The sequence below is a fragment of the Manis pentadactyla genome, chromosome 14 (assembly GCF_030020395.1).
Source record: "Manis pentadactyla isolate mManPen7 chromosome 14, mManPen7.hap1, whole genome shotgun sequence".
NCBI classification, from domain to species: domain Eukaryota; kingdom Metazoa; phylum Chordata; class Mammalia; order Pholidota; family Manidae; genus Manis; species Manis pentadactyla.
Window position 1 is genome coordinate 26,104,904 of NC_080032.1, and position 15,975 is coordinate 26,120,878.

At 50.9% G+C, this 15,975-nt stretch overlaps 1 protein-coding gene across 17 annotated transcripts in view; it reads left to right on the forward strand.

Moving 5' to 3' along the window:
• Positions 1-15,975, forward strand: part of RIMBP2 (RIMS binding protein 2) — a 185,531-nt gene that overhangs the window by 98,009 nt on the left and 71,547 nt on the right. For 16 of the 17 annotated variants that reach the window (XM_036921824.2, XM_036921825.2, XM_036921823.2 and 13 more), the window contains one exon: positions 8,396-8,518. The gene's annotated coding sequence lies outside the window, so the exon portion shown is untranslated. Of the gene's footprint in view, positions 1-2,779; positions 2,870-8,395; positions 8,519-15,975 lie in introns of all 17 variants that reach the window. The other variant, XM_057491476.1, reaches the window with a different exon arrangement.

The following is a 15,975-nucleotide window of genomic DNA, read 5'->3' on the forward strand; positions in this document are numbered from 1 at the left end:
GAGATAAACAACACATATGGATACAGTGAGAGGCTCCTAACCTGGGGAGTAAGCCCCAGCCTGTGTAGGCTCACACGGGTATCCCAGTCTTCCCTTTGGGCCGTAACGGGGGGTCATCATCAAGGAATGGGTTTCTTCCGCATCAGAGTGTGAAGGGCTTTGGCCCTCTGCGGAGGTATTTGTGATTCTCCAAGCATGGGGGGGAGGATTGTTTCTTTGGGGGTGACTTTGCTTTTTGGCAGCTCTTTCTGTGACTGGCTTCTCACAGTGGGGAGACCAGTACAGCCACTGGTACCTGAAGTGCCAGTTTGTGCTTGGAGTGGTTTGGGGAACTGCCTTGGGAAGAAACCCCTTTGCACCGTAATCCCGCAGATCAGCGCTTCCTGGACTGGATTTAGATCCTGAGCTTTTTTCTTGGGAAGTTTGATGTGAGCAGAGTAAGCAGCTGACCTTGAACCTTGAGATGGAGTATAAATGAGATGGAGAATGTAACCTCTCTACAGACACCAGAAAATGGGGCGGAAGAGCCAGCCCTGCTTTCTTCCTGATGTTCCTGTCCTGCAGTCCCCCTGTGAGCGAGGGGCACAGAGGGGGCAGCGTGAACTAAGCGGCCATTAGTGGCAGAAGGGGAAGGATGTAGGCAATGATGGGGTTCCTTCAGGAGGGAAGGGGACCCCTTGTTTGAGCTGCGACCGTGTGCAGGGAAGTGTGCTCCATGCTTCCTGAGAATTACCTTGTTTAATCTTCACGCCATCTGATTGGGCAGGTGCTTTTCCATCCTCAGATCTTGGAGAGGAGAGACATCGGGCAACCTATGTGAGGTCACAAGGCTTACAAGGAAGAGCTAGGGTTTGTATCTGGGAGTCTGACCTCAGGACCCATGTTCTGACCCCCAGAAAAGCTTTTCCTATAAATCTCTGAGATATGGCTGCCTTGGTTTACCCTGGGGCGGCTAAGTCCTCTGAGGCCACGAGTCAGGTGTTTGGATGAGAACACCCTCCCACTCAGTGTCGCCGGCGCTACTCACACACAGTTTGTGCCAGAATGTCATGGCTCTTGAGGAGCCAGTAAGGGATAGCATTGTGATTTGCTTTACTTAAGAAAGACAATGATAAAGATATACTACTGGGGACATCTCAGAGGAGGGACTGTGACCGCACACTGTCAGGCACTTTCCATGTGTGGGAATCATGTTTCCCAGAACAAAACACCCTGGCTCCGTTACTGGGTCAGGTGTGTGGAATAGGTATGTGAGTCAGGTGTATGGATTATGTATGTGGGTCAGGTGTGTGACTCAGATGTGTGGGGTCAGGTGTATGGATCAGGTGTGTGGGTCAGGTGTCTAGAAGTTGCTCCCCTGTGTTTCATTATTGTGGAAATGTGGTATGTGCCAAACAGTGGAGGACTCTTAGTGACTGAAATCTGGGGCCTGGAAATACCCAGGGGAGTCTCTCTCCTTGTGGGAAGGGTCTGAGACCATGGTTCCCCTCCCCTTTCCTATTGTGCATGTGAATGGGGCATAAAATCAGGGCACTCCAAGTGTTGCAGAGATTCACCAGATCAGTTCAGGATCTGGGCAGTCCACAGGTAATAAGTCCCGTAGGATGTGGGCAGAGAGCAAACTAGAGGAATCAGGTAAACAAGGAAAACTGCAGAGTGGCTGCTGGAAGCTGATGCAGTGGCCGGCTGCTCTCCACGGGGCATGATGGTCCCCACAGCTTCTTTCCCTGCTCCTTTTGGGTGTCATTCCTTCTTCCTTGTTTGTGAGGATCTGCAACTTACTTATCAAAGTCATTTTCAGATTGTTTTATTATTTTTATTTCCTCTCGAAATTCATCCTGGTGATGGATTTCATTGGTTGTCTTAGTAGTGGCCTTTCTTTATATGCTCTTTAATTTCTATTTTCAGACTCTAATGGGAGATTTTTACCCCTAGTCTTTGTCTCTGTGTTCACCCGTCTTTATGGTTACTGTACCTCACCCTGGCTGCTTCCAGTCTTGGATTAGGCTTTATTATTAGTTCAGAGTTCCTGCACTAGGGGACATGAGGGAGTAACAGCCCAGCCACCGAGGGGTGGGGCTGCTCCCGCCGCCTGTCTCGGCATATTACAGAGTAAGTTAGAGTCCCAGGCAGACGTTACCGACTGCTGTCAGCTTTCTCTGGGGACTGGGGGCTGACCCAGCCTTAGGTCAGTCTGTGGGCTTCCCTCAGGTCTCCTGCCTCATGAGGGGCACTTTAGGTTGCATATATCCTGGAAAAAAAAAGACTTTTAATTCTCTCTGCCTATTTTAGACCCAGGTCCCAGGAGTTCAGCTCACCATGTGTTCCAGCAACTTATAGTCCTCATAGATCCTTGTTTTGTTTTTGAGCAGACAAACCTTTCAAAATGTTCCCTGTTGTTTATTATGACAATGTTTGTGAGGAAAGGGGCAGGTCAGAGCTTGACTTCACAACCGCAAGTGACGTGCAGGTCTGCTGGCAAGCATGCCTCGAATGGATGTGATTTATCTGCTGGGCACTCACTACAGGCTTAACATGCATGATTTTATTATATATATTCTTATAACATCATTGTAAAGTATTGTCACTCCCATTTTCTAGAGTAGGAAACTTCTGGCTCAGAAAGAAGAAAGAGAGACTGGCCCTACGTCCCAGCTTGTGAATTGCAGAATCCTACCCGGTGCGGGGTCTGATTTCCAAATCAGAGCTCTTACCTGCCATGCTCTACCATGGTGCTGATGCTGGGGCACCATCTCACCATGCCCTTCCTCTGTCCTAGGAAAAGGAGCTAAAGGATGCTGTCCAGGAAGGGCATCGCCTAAGACCCGGTTCTGCAGGCCTCCCCGCAGGGATCTGGCAGCATGACAAGGTAACTAGTCATCTCCCTAACAGGCACCTGGGGGTAGGGGCAGGTAGGGGAGGAATTGGGGCACTCTACCTGTGTGAGGGGGCCCACCCCAGGTCCTCTGTGCCCACTGTACAAAGTGCTCGGCAGTGCCCAGTTCGCTGTCTGCTAGTCGCCTCCTCTTGCCCCCGTGTGCCTCCTAGGAGCACATCCTGGGCAGCACGGCCAGAACTGAAGTTGTGGTGTCCACTCTCCCAAACCATGTCCTCTCCCGGCTTTTCTCATCCCATTAAATGGCACTGCCACCCACCCAACTGCGGAGGCCATGACACAAGGAGCCACCCTTCGTTCTCCTTCCTGGCTCCTACGTCTAACTCACCAATGAGCCATGTCAGCATGAAAGCCCCCAGCATGCCCCCCCCGTCTCCCTGCTGTCACCCCACACCAGGCCGCCATTTCCTTTTGCCTGGATGCCAGAACAGTCTCCTCAGTGGCCTTCCTCCCTTCTGGTCACCCGGAGTCCTGTTCCCCGTGCCTCCCTGCCGCAGCCTTTCAGTGAGCCCGGAGGCCTTGCCTTCCCTGCAGCTGGGCAGGGTCACGAGTGCTGGTGACTCACCGCTCCGACTGGAACAGCAGAGATTCAAGGGAGCCGCAGGAGGAGGGCTGCACAGTCCATCCAGCCCTCTGCTGGCTTTGAGGGCTCTGTGCTTCTTCAGGGTATCTGGGCAGGCTATCAGAGAGACAGAGAGAGACAGAGACAGAGAGAGAGAGACAGAGGGAAAGAGACAGACAGAGAGACAGAGGGAGAGGGAGAGGGAGAGACAGGCAGAAACAAAGAGAGATGGAGAGATGAGACAGAAAGAGAAAGAGAGAGAGGGAGAGACAGAGACAAAAAGAGATGGAGAGATAGAGGACAGAAAGAGACAGAGAGACATAGAGGCATATGGAGAAACAGAGACAGAGAGAGGCAGGCCATGGGAAACAGCAGTCCCCAATAAACTGTCCATGGGACGGGCGACTGTGTGTCCCAGGGAACAGGGTAGGTGAGTGGGTAGGTTAGAGGGTGGTTACTGCTGCTGCTGAAGGCCTCGAGCCACAGCTCCAGGTTGGCAGGGGCCTGCCCGTGTGACCCTGCAGGAACACAAGGAGCCCTCCTGGTTCTCAGGAAGACATCTGGGAATTCCCTAGTCCCCCATCAGATTCTGGCTTGGGTTTGCAATCTGCCTTTCGGCAGCACTGGTTAAGAAAGCAGAATTATGATCGGAGCTCCTAATTATGAAAGCAGGGAGAAGCATGGTCAGTGCCTTCCTGCAGCCCAGCCAGAGTGATTGCTTCTAAGGTGAACATCTGATACTGGACTCTGGGATGCTGGATGGAGTTCCCTTAGGCAGGCAGCCCTGTGGAACGAGGCAGACCTGCAAATCCTGGACATTGTGCATAATGGCCTCTAAGCTTGCAACCCCAAGTCTTTACTAATTTCAAAGAAATAATTCAGATCTCTTGTTCACCTGGGCTTGGAGAGGCCTGTTAAAGGCCCCCAAACTGGACAGCTGCTCTGTAGTGGTTGGGAAATAACTGGCTGGGTCTGTTGCCCCAGGTATTAATGCCTGTGGTGTCTGAAGTGATAGGGTCAGGGTGGCTACAAAAGCTGGTGACCCCCAAGCTCTGGAGCCAGGGACTGTGGAGGTGGTCACGTGCATGACCTATGATCTGCTCTGACCTGCTGAAGAAACCCGAGGCTGGCCGGGATCCTGGGCCCTGTTTTGGAATCACTGCATGCCGCTCCCCTTACCGCATTAGTGAGGAGACTTCGGGCGATTCTGAGGACAACACACGTGCACATTTGGGATGTGTGGGACTGAGCACCTTTGGCAGGAAGGTGAAGACCCTCATCCAGGCTCACACCTGAGCATCATCTATTTTTCCTTAGAGCAAAACCTGGGAGGAGTGAACAATTCTTTGTTTCAATTTAATTGGAACAAAGAGGATTGTCAGGACTCCTGACTTTGAGCATCTAGGAACATTTTCTTTTTTCTTTCTTTCTTTGGGTGTCATATGTCTTTGAGACTCTCCATCATTTTTGTTATTCTGAGACTTTCTCTGTTAGAACACCTTCCTCAGTGCCCAGGAGAATGTTCTAGTCCAAGTGAAGGGCATGGTGGCTCTATGGAACATTCCCTGTTCCTGAAAGTGGCCCATCTGGGCTCTAACAGCAGGTGGCGGGGACCAGGGAACTTGTAAGTGAGTGGCCTCTCCATGAGGCTCCTTGTACATCAGGGCAGGAAGGTGGGCCTGAGGTGCCAGCCCTGTAGGCAGCCTGCTTGAGCCGATGCCTAGAATGTTTTTATTTGGAGGCAGCAGTCCTGTCTCCACGTAGGACAGGCTAACACCAGATCAGAGCGAAGGCCCTCCTCTGGATATATCAGCTGGGATTCTTCCAACTGCATGTGGCAGGGACTGAGCTCAGAGGCATGAACACCTAGGGGCATTGTTCTCAGGCATCTGAGCCTGGGCAGAGATGGCTGCTGCAGGCGGCGAGGACATAGCCCCTGCTGCCCACAGCACAGGGCAGCCCCTCCATCACTGCATCCTCACCATGGCCAGAAGGATAAGAGTAGACAAAAGCTTTCTTATGGAGGATGTGGTCATGAAGGGCCATTGTCCCCAGAGATTCCTGCTTGCCTGTCACTGAGAATGGTGTCACACGGCGTCTCAACCTGGGTCTGGCAGGGAAGAGAAGGCACACCCCAAAAGCGATTAGCAGCATCACCAAAGGTGGTTTGCAGAGATGTGGCGGGGCTCAGAGATCCAGGGGGTGACTGAAGCCCATGCCCCACGGCAGCAGGGTTGGTATTTCCTGGGAAGGAGGGCATCATCACAGAAAGATCTTACTTCATGGGACAGATTGGTCTTTGAGATTCCTAACATCAATTCCAACCTAATGTTCCCAACACCCTTTCTCTTTTTCCTCCTTCTTCATGGGGAGGTTGGTACCAGATCACCCAGGGTAATGCCCTCAAGCCTAGGTGTGGCAAGGCTGCGCTCCTCCTAGAGGCTCTGGGAGAGAACCCGCTCCCTCACCTCTCCCAGCTTCTTGGGGGTCCACGTTCCCTGGCTCGTGGCCCATCCAGCTGGGCAGTGAGGACCTGCAGTCGTAGCAGCCAGGGCGCCGGGATCACCCCTGGGGCACAGGGAGAGATTCTCTCAAGTGGAGCCCAGACTGTCGGTGGAAGGACACTGTGTTGGAGTCCCCAAGACCCCCCCCCCCACCACCACCACCAGGGCTTGCTGTTTCATCAGGAAGACTGGCAGGGCCCAGCATACAGTCACACTCATGGCTACCATTTATTCCAGGGAAAGGACAATAGGGCTGCTCAGCAGAGGGAAGGACACGTGGGGCGGAACCCAGGGGCAGCCAGGCTCCAGCTTCCAGAGCCCCTCCCGGGGCTCACGCAGGACGAGCTGAGTTCCCACAGCAGGGAGTTGTGACAGCACATGGCAAGTGGCACCAGGGAAGCCCATTAGAGACGCAGCCCAGGGTCTTTACTGGGCTTGTCACATAGGCACCTTCTGCCCGACACCTCCCCCAATCCCCAGCCTGCAGAAGGAAGGCAGGTATTGAGCATCTTGTCTGGATGGACACAGGTCACCTCTCTTACCAGCTAGGGAATGGTGGAGTCTCTCCTGCAGTCCAAGTTCCCAGGGCCAGCAGCCCCAGCAGCCTTCCTGGGGACGGGTCTCAGGCCTGTGGAGTAGCCTCTTTTCCATTCAGACATCCCCTGCCGGCTGCGGGGGGCGAGCAACACCGACCTTGCTCATCTCTGACCTGGGTCTCCCGCTGCCGTCTCCTGCTGGCCAGGCCCAATTAGAAGCTGGATGGTTCGGGGATTGGCCTCTGAGGCCCCGAGCAGGAGGCGTGTGGGTGGACAGTGGCTCTGCAAGGAGCAGCAAATTGAACGCCCCAGGAACACCAGCCACCTTTCCACTTGCCTGACTCTCCATTCAGCCAAAAGCATTTGTGGACCACTGACTGCCAGGTGCTCTTCTCGGCTCTGATGGTAGAGATTGCGATGCTGAAAGAAACTCCTGTCCATGGGAGCTGTATTCTTTTTGTTTGTTTCTTTTTGTTTTTTTTTAATGAGGAGAAACAAAATGAAAAATTTAGACAGTTACCTGGATCACTTCAGATAGTGATAAATGTCTGTGGAGAACATGGCATGGCCAAGAGATGGGGAGGTGGCTGACAGTGAGGAGGAGAGTTTCGTACCTCCAGTGGGCTGGGAGGGCTTGTCTGCAGGGGTGACACAACTGATGAGAAGGGGCCAGACTTGCGAAGGGTGGGGGTGTACAGAGAGGTGGTGGGCATGTGCCCTAGTGAGAGCGGCATGTGCACCCCCAGTAGGGGTGGGCATGAGCTGGCGTGTTGAGGGACGGTAGGGGAGCTGGGCAGCCCGAGCGTGGTAACCGTGGTAATGGGCCCGCAGGTCAGATCAGAGAGGGGTGGTCGCATGCTGCAGAACCTTGCAGGCCACACACCAGGAGTTTGGATTTTATTCTAATTTCCTTGGAAGCCGTGGGAGGTTTCAGAGCGAGGCAAGATCTGATTTATATCCCAGAATGCTTAAGTGAGGCTGGGCTTGAGGCCTTTGAACATTATCCCCATCCACTTTTCTTGACTAGTCAGAACATGAGACGTGGTGGCTTCTAGCCACCCCTGCAGTTGAGGTCACGTGTGAGGACTGTTTAGTTCAGACAGGTCATGACATTTCCACCTGGAACTTTTAATGCTTTTCTGAGTTGGTTAGCTGATGCATCACGCCGTAGCAAAATGGCATTAGATACTCCTGAGGCATCAGACCTCTCCGCGACCTCTTAATAACAGCTTCCCCATAACCCTGTTCCTTTCACGAATGCCAAGTGGGTGTCTTCCTTTCTTCTGGTGCCATGGAAATTGTCAGGTTAAACTAATACTCTGTACGTAAAGTGTTAGAAACAGAAAGGGCCCTTATATAGCTGACAAATATGACTTTGTGACAGTCTGTTATTGAAGCCGTAATTTGCATTGTAACATTTGGGAAGGAGAGAAGAAAAAAATTAAAAGTCTGTTGTTGGGCAAAAATATGCTGCACCATGAAAATTAATGGTGAATAAAGTGAAGTAACCTCTTATCAAAGAGAGATGTGGTCTGAGAATGGACATGGTTTCTGAGGCTATTGGAGTACCCATCATTCTAATTCATATGGAGACTTGCTGCCATTTTTATACCACTTCAAAGGTAGGGGTGAAATTCTTAGACAGAAGAGTTAGTATCTTGGACAATTTGTGTAACACTTTTGTATCTGTTAGGAGTTTCAGTTCAAAGAGACAGAAAATGATTCAGATTGCTGTAAGCAAACAATGGGTATCTCTTGGCCCAAGTAACTGGAAAGGCATTAGCTTCAGGCATGGCTTGATCAAGGCGCTCGAATAACCTCATCAGATCCTGATTGTCCCTCTGCTTCTTTTGTTTCTACATTGATTTTGTTGACTCTGTTCTCTCCATCCTTGTAGGTGAAAGTAGAGCATGCTCGGCTTAAGTACACCCTTGCCATCGTGACCAGAGAACGCGATTTGGCCGTGAAGGAGAAACACCAGCTCCAAGCCAAGCTGGAGAACCTAGAACAAGTCCTAAAGGTAGGGAGGGGTGCTGCACCTGCTCTCCTTTGTCAGCATGGGAGGGTGGGCTGCAGAGTTCCCAAGTGGAAAGTGCTTGAAACTCTTGAAGGCATCATCAAAATCCAGGACTCTTGGGGCTGTTTTTACCCTTTTTATGATATGAAAAGTGATAAATAACAAAATTCGAATGTTTCTGGAAGTGATCCAGAAAAAGCAAGCATGTGTTTCCATTTCTTAGAATGTTAAACATAGCTGAGCAAGAGCTGGTGGGCAGCACCCCGGATAGAAATTGAGTTTACTTGAGGGATGATGAGAGATGTCATGACTGGTTTTTCAAACTTCATGCATTTTAAACTGTTCCTCAGATGTTGAATGACCTTTGCTACAAAAGAATAGCTAAGTCAGAACAGTACTTCCTCAGGGTGCAGGGAATTGTTCCTCCTTGTGCATTTCCAATGAGCTGCAATCTCCAATATTTAATGGGGGCATTGATTTGCTACCAATGGTACTGAGTTAAACTGGGTGAATTCTTTGGCTTTCTCTCTTTGTTTCTGTTTTTGAGTGTTAAAATTTTATTGGAGTCTCGTAGGAAAAAATTTAAAACATAAGAGAATAAAATAATCACCTGCAGTCCTCCAACATGATGCCTATGTCACCTTGCTGGGGGCATTACATGGGCACAGACATGGAGAGGCCTGTATGCAGCCCCCGCCTCCTCCACCAGGACGTGGTCTTAATTCCCTCCAGAGCTCATTTGGGGGGAACAGCTGGAACTCGAGAGAAGCAGGCTATGGTTGGAGGCCTGGGGTGAGTAGGATACCGGGTTTCTTTGGGGCTGTGGAATGTTCTTGGGAATACAACCTTGTGAGTTCACAGAAACTTGTGAGTGCACACTTTAAGAGGGTGAGTTTTATGGCGTGTGAACTGCATCTCAGTTTAAAAATACAGATGCCCTGTTCTCCCAGCAGTGGCCCTGGAGGCAAACAGGCTCGTCATGTGGCTCCCAGCAGGGCGGACAGGGCCCAGCACTGGGGGCTCACTGAGATGTGCTCACTTCTCCAAGGGAAGGGCCGAGTCTGACTCTGACTATACTGCTTTTCCCCCTTAGCTCACAGATTTAGAACATAACCCTAAAGAAATGAGATTCCTCCACCCCCTATCCCCCAGGAATATTCATTTCAGCAACCACCTGGATCACTGACCGTGAGTTCTCTGACCACGCAAACGGTGACCTATCAAGGCTCCCCCTTCAGTGCTTGGGACAAAGTAGGTGATAGGCGGACCAGTGGAGGATGGGCTGCCCTGGGCATGTCAGGGGCTTTGCTGAGGGCCTGCTGGGTTACAGTAATTATGAAGCGCAGCATGGAGCAGGGGTTCTCCATGGGGTGACTTTGGCCTCCAGGGGACGTTTTTGACGGGTATGACTTGGGTGGGCTTTTGCCATCTAGTGGACGGATGCCAGGGATGCCTACAATGCCCAGTACAGTCTGAGACAAGGAATCGAGCAACCCCAAATGTCAGCAGCGCCAAGGTTGAGAAACCCCCGGGTTCGTTGGCTATGGGTGCTGTACCACCTTGCCACAGACTGGAACAGCACCAGTTCATCTCTCACAGTCTGGGTCGGAGGCCCAGAGCGAGTCTTCAGGGCTGAAGCCGAGGTGTCAGCAGGGCTTCCTTCATTCTGCAGGCTTTGGGGACGCTGTCCCTGCCTTGTCCCTTCTGTGGCTGCTCATGGCCTCCTCTGCTACCTGCTGAGTCAGCCATTTGACATCTCTTCTCTCTGGGCTTCCGGCTCCCTCTGATAAGGACTCTGATGTGCTGGCCACTGGCCAGCCTCCCCATCTCGACCTCCTGGACTGAATCCCATCTGCAGAGTCCCCTTTAAATGCCACCTGTTCTTAGGTCCCAGTGACTGGGACGTGGACATCCTGGAGGCCATTACTTGGCCTGCCCCACCCTAGAGTATTCTGAGATGACCCATAACACGGATCCGCTCTGGGCAGAAGACAGGGTATAAAGCAGACAGTGTGATGCTCACAGTGGCCGTGGTATCTGCTCACCTGAACATCCAGTGACTGCCATCCACTGAGTTGGATGGCCTCCACCTGACACCAGCTTCAAAGTCTTTTGGGGGCAAAGGGGACGCAACATCCAGGAAACTAAGAACGTGTGTGGTTTGCTGCCGTGGTGTAATTACAGCCCTGGCGCTGTGCCCGAGTGCATTCAGTCTGAACGGACAATCAGTTTCTTGGTCATGTTCATATGTTGACTTTTTGTTTCCAAATATCACTGATATACCACTTGTCTCAATACTGATAATTCAATTTAGCTAAAGACACTGTAGACTTTTCTCTAATGGTCTGTAATTGCTTATGTAAATAAGGAGTCCACCCACACCGATTCTTTTCCAAGGCCCTTGCCACCCAGTGAGGGGCTGTTGCGTACTTTGTTAAAAACAGCCAGAAAAGTGTGGCCATTTATACTGAATTTAAGAGGAAGTGCATTCCCAGATGCTCCTCCCACGGCCTCCTGTGATTTCTCTGGGAAAAACCAACTGAATCTTCACCTAAAGGCACACTCATGCAATGCTATTTATTGAGCACCTCATATGTGCTGGCCACATTCTAGGTGCTGGAGAAAAGTCACCCAATCCATGCCCTTGATGCTGGCAGAGAGTTAATGACAAATCAACATACGTATCAGGTAGTGACAGGTTTTGTGGGGGGATAAAGAGTGATGAAGTGCTCTCTTACGTGTGGTGGTTGGGGGAGGCCTCACTGATAATGCCACATTTCAACAGGGACCTGGGTGACAGGAGGGGTCCTGAGGCAGAGGGGTGGGCAGCTGGCTCGTTCGACCAACAGCAGGGAGGCCAGCATTTCCAGAATAGAAAGAAGATGAAGTCAGGGGGCCAGAGGAGCCAGAGCACTGAAGGTCTTGAAGCTGGGTCTGCGCCCCACTCAGCCACCCTGCCTCCCTTCAGGCTTCTCGTGGGGTCTTCGCATGTGCTGTCTTTGCCACGTGGGTTGCTTTTGTCCTGTCACCCCCAGGAGACTGTAAGCATGACCTGGGCAGGCTCCATATCTTTGTGGCTTATCAATAAATCCCCAGTGTCCCCACCAGATACCTGCATAGCAAGACCACAGAAAGTGTTTGTGGGCTGAATGAAAGAGTGACAACACAGAATATTCGTCAGTCTGTTCAGTGATATTAGTCACTGCTAAGCCACCTGTTTACAGCGGCCAAGAGCATGAGGCTGCCAGCTTTGCAGAGGCCTGCTGGGACACCCAACCTGAGACCTAGAGTCTGTTCCATGCACGGCAGCCATAACCACCTTCGTAAAGCAAAACTTGCATCCTGTCCCTATGCTACTTACACCCACCAATTATTTCTTGTTGCCCAGATTAAAATCTAGACTCTACTGCAGGGCCCTGTGCTCTCTGCCCCTGCTTCTCCCTTCCACCCTGACTCCCACCATAACACCCTTGTACTCTGCACCAGCTACACGGCCTTGTCTGTCTTTGTGGATCATGCCACATGTGTGTGCACCCCAGGGCCTTTGCACTCACTCTTTCTCCCACCTGGAATGCTGTTTCCCTCAGCATGTTGTATTTCTGGCTCCCGGTCAGCCAGGTCTTGGTTTCTTGTTGTTCCTTGGTGACACCATTCCTGACCATCTGATTGTAAGGAGCCACCATTCCTCCAGTCACTATCACATTTTATGCCATTTTCTTATAAAAACAACAACACATGATTTGTTTGGTTTAGTTGTTCACTTGTGTACTGTAAATAAGGAAACTGAGGCCCAGAGAGGCCGACTCCTCTCCCCAGAGCACAGAGCTTGCGTGTGGTGGGCACGCATTTGTGGCAGGTCTGGCTGACTGTACCCTCAGGCCAGGCTGTGGGGACCACAGGGGCAGGATGAAAATTGCACCCTGTTCCTGATGGATGCCCTATTCCTGGGTTTTTGTAACCCATCAGGGTCAGGTGAGAAAGAAGGAGACTGGCCCAGCAGATTAAAGAAAACTCAGGAATCAGGAAAGTTCCAGGATTTTGTAAAAGGGGCTCCTAAATTCCTACTTATTTCCAGTGTGAGCACCTGAGATACTTTGGCTAAAATATATGTCAGCTTCCAGACATGGCACATCTAACTCATTACGAATGACTCCCCTAGATGGGGCAGGAAGTCAGAGGACATGGAGGACAGACAGCTTTAATGCCTCCTCTTTCCTGTGTCTGAACTCAGCACGTGCCTGTGTTCTTTCCAGCAGATGTTGCATAGGAGCAAACCTCACACAGAAATGCTCCATTATTTCCATGGCGCATTCTGGCTCCCGTGCATGTGATGAAAACAGTATTGCTGCTAACACCTCCTAAGGGAGATCACTTCTTCCTTAATTTCTTTGTCCAGGCAGGACAGGATCCAGAGCAGAAGACAAATCTCCTTTTGATCTAACGTTAAGGAGAGAATTCAGTTGGTTCCATGCTTGCTCCCTCCGTGTCACCTCTGAGCTACCCCCGGGAAGCAGCATCTTGACATTTGTAGGCTACTTAAGTGCTGGTGTTAATGTCGACATCCAGCTATAAATATCACCGCCCTAAAAATAAACCCTGCCCCAGGCAGAGCATTTAGACTGGTATTTTTTGCTGTGGTATGTAATCCTTAGTACTTTTCAGATGTGGAATGTTTCCGTGGAATGTGGCATGTGCCCTTGCAGTCAGGAAGACATTTGAAAAAGGAAGTGGAAACCAAATATTAGAAATTTGGCAGAAGTGGTCTTGGGGTGAATGCTGGGGTTTTTAGACCCTATGAGAAGGCGTGGGCCCCTAGTGCTCCCAGGGACAGCCAGACACGTGAGGATTTGTGGAAGTTATAAGAATGATGATGGGAATCACCTACCAGGAGAAATGCGGATGGCTCTTTTCAGTGGCCCCACGGCATGCCGCTAGCTTCGTGGCTGTGGGAGAGCATGTTCAGTGGCCCGAGAACTCCAGAGGATTCTCATTTCAGGGCACTGCAGAAAGGTTCTTCCCTTGGTTGTCTTGCAGAAAGGCTGCTGAATATCAGCACATCCTGAAAATATGGGAAGGTCCCATAGGAAGCCTCCTATAGAGAATGTGAGCACATATCAGGGAGCTGAGTCCCCTGATTTCAAGTTCTGGATTGAACATTTCCTAGCTGGGCAACCTTGGGCAAGTTACTTAACCTCTCTGGGCCTGGGTTTCCTACTCTGTAAATGGGAATAAAAATATTACCTGCCTTAAAGGAAGATTCTATGGGTTCTATGTGTCAATACTTAGCACAACCTTACTTCTAGGACTTGGTAAACGTCATATACGATGTTTGCCCTTGGGCAAAGTTTTCCCAGAGGGTCCCTTGGCAGGAGTCTCTGGGAAACCTGTGGCAGCGATCTGTTTGTCGGACTGAGAAGGACACAGTTTCTGTCCACCAGTTGTACAGTCTACACTAACTGCCAATGAGGGCTTAATTGCTGTGGCCCCCACGTGGGCTCAGGAGGTACAGTGCAGGTGTTCCACACCGCCACCCCTTCCCAGCCCCAGCCCTGAACTCTGAGTGTCATCTCCTGGCTCTGTCCCAGTAGGGATAGGTTCCAGGGTGGTTTAAATGTGGCCTCTGTATAAACCCTCTGGACTGGCCGTTCAGCCCAGAGTTTCAGTGAAAACCCTTGGCTGGTTCTATTGCTGGGCTCATGCTCAAGCAGAGAGAGGGAGAAGGTTATTGTCCTTGAATAAGATGATTTGCTGCCAGGGACTTTGATCTTAGTTAGCACTTTTGTTCCTGGCCATTGGAGAGAGGGAGCAGCTGGTACCTACCAGGCCTGCCTGAGCCCCTCTGACATTATAACTCGTGTGGAGACCAAGAACCCTGACTCCACCCCATCCCACTCCTGACTCCCTGAACCTCAGTTTGTGCTCTTTCTGCTGCTGAGAAGGTGTCAGTTATTTCTGGAGAACTCCTTTGGCTCTCTGGCTGTTTCTTCTTGCAAACAAGAAATTGAAACTGCCCCAAAGCTGTCATGATCCACCAGCTGGCACTTTATTTTGAGAGACAAGACTTAAAAATCATGAAGTTTCAGAGCATAACATGAGACCTGAAAGAATTAAACTTTGTGGCAGCCATAAATGCTCTTGAAAAAAAGTTATGACAATCTGGGATAAAGTTTACCCAAATCTATAGCAAATAGTTTTAAGGAAAAAGAGAGAAATCATTGGTTTATAAAGTGGGAAATCTGAGAGAGAGTTTGGGCTTCAGGCAAGGCTGAATCAAGGTGCTCAGACGCTATCAAGATTAGTCTCTGTTTGTCCTTTGTCTCTGCTCTCTTCTATGTCTGCCCAGTTCAAGGTGGGCTCTCACCAAGTTATGTCAAAGATGGTAATCAACATTTCCTGGTTTGTACCCTGCCAATTCAGCACCCAAGGAACAGAATGATTCTTTCTTCCCCAAGATTTCCAGCAAATGCGTCAGAACTGTGTCCCATGGGTCCAGCTTTGTGCTCATGTAGCCAGAGGAGCATAGATTCCATCCTAGAGCTACAGGTTAGGATTATTCCCCAAAAACACAGGACTGAGAGTAGGCTGAGGATGATATCCTGGGCAGAATTCAAGATGCTGCTATTGTTTAAACAGGTTGGATGAGATTAGGTTTGAATCTAACTGAAAAACTCAAGTGAAAAACATAACACCGTCCCCTCCCCCCATTACTTAATTCTCCTCTGAGGCATTCTGTTTGGAAGAAAGCTAGAAATGTGATGCGATGTGGAGTTAGCTTCATCCACTTCCTTCAGTCTCTCAGCCAGGCTCCTGTCGAAAGGCAGGTGTTTTCCTTGGAGGGACTTCAATGCAGGGGTTGGCCACACAGGCCACAAAAGAGGTGGGAAGTCGAATACATACAGCAGAAAGCTGTTACCACCTCTGAGGCAGAAGAGACAATGGGGGTGATGTGTTCCCAGGAGGCAGAGGCTGAGGCCTTGGTGGGGGCTGCCCAGGATGAGCTAGAGCCCCAGAGGAGAAAGAGCCACCTGCAGAGACCACCCAGGAAGCAGAGACAGGGAGAAACAGCCGGCTTCTCTCCTCTTCTGGACCTCAGTGCCTCCTGTTGGCCCATCCCCTGAAAGCAGGGGCAAGGGTGTGGGGGAAATGCAGCTCCAAGAGCAACGGGACAGGTGGCTGGCACACGGAGGTCAGCCTCAGCTGGGGAGGAGCTGCATAATAACAGGTGTCAAGGCCTCACCTTGCATCACAAGCACGCATATGCTGAGAGGTGGGCCTGGGGCAGGAAGACCCCAGTAGGTCTGGCTGTGGTCCAGGGCAGAGGTGATGGTGGCTGGCCTTGCGGTGATGGCCTGGGTGTGGAGAAAGGGGCCGATCTGGGAAAGGGCTTGGTACCAATTGACGGACTGTCTACAGATTTGGACGTGGAGGGAGGAGGGAAGGGGGATCAAGAATGACTGTTG